The sequence below is a fragment of the Echinops telfairi genome, unplaced genomic scaffold, assembly GCF_000313985.2.
Source record: "Echinops telfairi isolate 266 unplaced genomic scaffold, ASM31398v2 ScPeMD7_70;HRSCAF=299, whole genome shotgun sequence".
NCBI classification, from domain to species: domain Eukaryota; kingdom Metazoa; phylum Chordata; class Mammalia; order Afrosoricida; family Tenrecidae; genus Echinops; species Echinops telfairi.
In genome coordinates this window covers 17291639-17294903 of record NW_022103968.1, presented here as the reverse complement: position 1 = coordinate 17294903, position 3265 = coordinate 17291639, and positions in this window count along the sequence as shown.

Here is a 3265-nt window from a genome sequence, read left to right as displayed (position 1 = left end):
AAGGTAGCCAGCCACGTCCGCAACACCACCCAGGTCAGAGGTCATCCCCACCTCTGAGGACAAGCTCAACGTTGCTGGTGCTGTGAGGAAAAAACACCCAACAGAAGACCATGCTGTGGGGGAGCAGAGACCAACTCTTTACCAAATATGCTTCCTATCAGACTTTGTGGCTTTCAATGATTGTTTTTCTTTGGTGCCCCTCTTGCTCTGATGACTTCCGGTGGCTCTTAGGTCCTCCAGTCCCCCCACCCCCTGCAGTTGGGCGGCTGAACATGCTTAAGTAAGCCTTTCCATACTTGAGTGAGCAATGTCCAGCCCAGTGCAGCTGAGCTCCTAACGGCGTGTGGGGGCAGAGCCACAAAGGCAACACTCGGTGCAGCGTGCCCAGGAATAGCCAGCTCTGCTGAAAACACTATCATGTGTGCTGGGCAGTTCCTCTTGAGGACTGGGGCCCAGCCACCAGGAAGGAGCTTCCAATCCCTCACATGATGCCATGGGAACCAGGGAGAAATATAGCAGGGCTGCTCAAACTGGAGTGATATAAAAATCGCTGTTTTGAGATTTCCTCCGGGACGAACCTAATTTGTTTTTATTTTTCTATCCGTTGCCATTGAGTCGACCTTCACTCATGGCCACCCTCTGGGCATCTGGTAAGAGCTGGGCTCCAGAGGGTTTTAGTGACCGGGGTTTGGTGGAAAGGGACCATCAGGCTTTTCTTCCGAGGCACCTCTGAAGTGGATTTGAACCGCCAATCTTTTAGTGGGCAGCCAAATCCCTCACTGCCTGCTCCACCCAGGAACCTGGTTTGTATTTTAAGATTTCGTAACTCTCTACGAATGTTATTATCACTTAGAGAGCCAATGTGTACTTGCTAAGCCAAATGAACACCGCCAATTAAATAGAAGTAAAACGGCATGATGCATAAAATCCACACCGCCATGAATTTAACATAGCGCCAAGTGTGGCTTTGCCTGCCTGAAACCACAACTCCACAGCATGGCGTGGCCACTGTGCCTCAGTGGCATCCCAGGACCTACCATCTGCTTTCAGATGCTCGGTGCTAGGTTTCACCATTTGCTGTACTAGGAAATCCTCCTTTGTGCAGATGGGTCTGATCTCATTTAGCCTTTGCTTAAGCCTTTGCGCTTGTCTCATTCTGATCATGAGAATGGGCCCAGCAGAACTCAGAAGCCCAGGTCTACACACAACCAATGAAACCACATTGAAGTATGCAGGGATCCCGAATGGGCTATCAATCAGTGATCTAAGTGGTCAGCAGGGTGAAAACTGGGAGACCCCTGGGAATGCACTTTGACCCCAGCTGGAGGCTGGACCATGATAGGAAATGTCACGATTAGAAGTTCTGTTCTTCATCTTGTCACAGACTTTAATTAGCGGGCTTACAATTTGAAAATAATACATGAGCATGTCATGTGGTATTTAAGGTATTTGAGAAGTTTTGAGATTATTGTTTGATGGACCTTTTATGACTTGTGGCGGGGAACCTAGAAATTAAACTAGTATTCAAATTTCTGGGCACAGAGAGCTCAGTTTTGTTCAGCAATAGGCAAGATTGGAATTTCACGATGTTGTCTCGCCTAGAGCTCATGGCTGGCATGCTTCTTCTGTGACCTCAGACTTTTGTAGTCAGGAAAGACAAGAGAAACGTTTCATTGACTAGTTTTTAAAAAATGAAAATAGCACACTTAGAACCATAATCATAAATCCTTGACTGTCAGAATAAAACAATGCGATGTTAGTTTGGCTTGATTCTGTCCTTATTGTTTATGAATTTGTATCTCTGCCTGGTGCTATCGAATAAATAAAATTGCCTTAACATAAACGACCTATGACTACAGCTTACAGTGTAAATCTGTCACGTGTGAAAGCCATTTCCTCAACCCTGCCAGAGGTCCTTCCCACCAGAATTTCTTCGACACACATATACACCATGGGCTTTTAATCATTCTCGCCTAGCTTTACAATAGAAATTTCCCAGTTTAGGTTTCCAGTGTCGAGAGGTTAAGCCATTTCATATGATTAACCTTTGGAAGGTGGGGCATCGTTTTGGTTATCTCCCTGCCTATTAAAAGCCCAAATGTTTCTCACCAGAAACTGGATGTGTTTTGACTTGAAGTAAACTAAGTGTTCAGTGGTGTTGGGTTGCCTTGCCTGTATAGTCACGTCTCTCCTAGAGAATTAAGAAAAGACACACTCAAAACAGTCTGTCTTGTAAATTTCCATTAGTGTTCAATATAAAACAAACACGTGGAAAAGGAGCAAAGAATGGATTTCTCTGAGGTATTCCTAATAGATGATAAAAAAACAAGTATAGATTTTAGGAAAGTTCTCGAATCAAAATTCCTAGTTATATCCCTAAAAGGCTCTGTGTATGCTGATTCATACAATTCACGTGAGTCATCCATATACTCTTAAGTGTGTGTGTACACACATAGATATAAACAAATGTCTGTGAATAGACATTGTATAGGGATTTTATGTGTATATTTGTACATAGATGCCAAATGTCACCATGTGCAATGAGAAAGGAATAGCTAAGAAAAGCCTTTATTATATTAATAGACTCCATATGCACACGGGCTACGGCTAGAAGGGAACACTCAAAAAATTATAGAGGGGGGATAATCCTAGACAATTGTCATATCCCACATTTATCACTATATCCATATCAGTTTCTAATGCCCTTTTTTAAGTGATGATACCAGAATTCTTAGTCACTTGCTCTGTATTTTCACACATATATGAGAGTAAGTCAGAAAGTATGGCTACAAAGTCATAAAAACCTTAGTTAAAGAAAGATATCATAGTGTGAAGCTCTCGTTCCTCGTCACATCCTCCATCTAGGTCTATCCACGGTGGAACCCCATGATCCATTTCTCTAACCCTTTCCTGAAGAATTCCACACTCCCGGTTTACGTGACAACTAAACAGCACCCTCAAAGGATATAAGTCCTCGTCCTGTTAAATGTCCTTTAAGTTTTGGAAATGAAACAAAATATGAAGAGACAGGTCAGGGCTGTAGGGTGGATGGGGGTTAAGGTTTCTCAACAAGGACAAGTTTCTCTCCTAGCACAGCCCACGCTACCCTTTAAGAACGAGCAGGTGCATTGTTATGATGCGGGGAAAATTCCTCGAGGCACAATTTTCTTTTTTTTTTCTTTTAATCATTTTATTAGGGGCTCATACAACTCTTATCACAATCCATACACACATCAATTGTGTAAAGCACATTTGTATATTCATT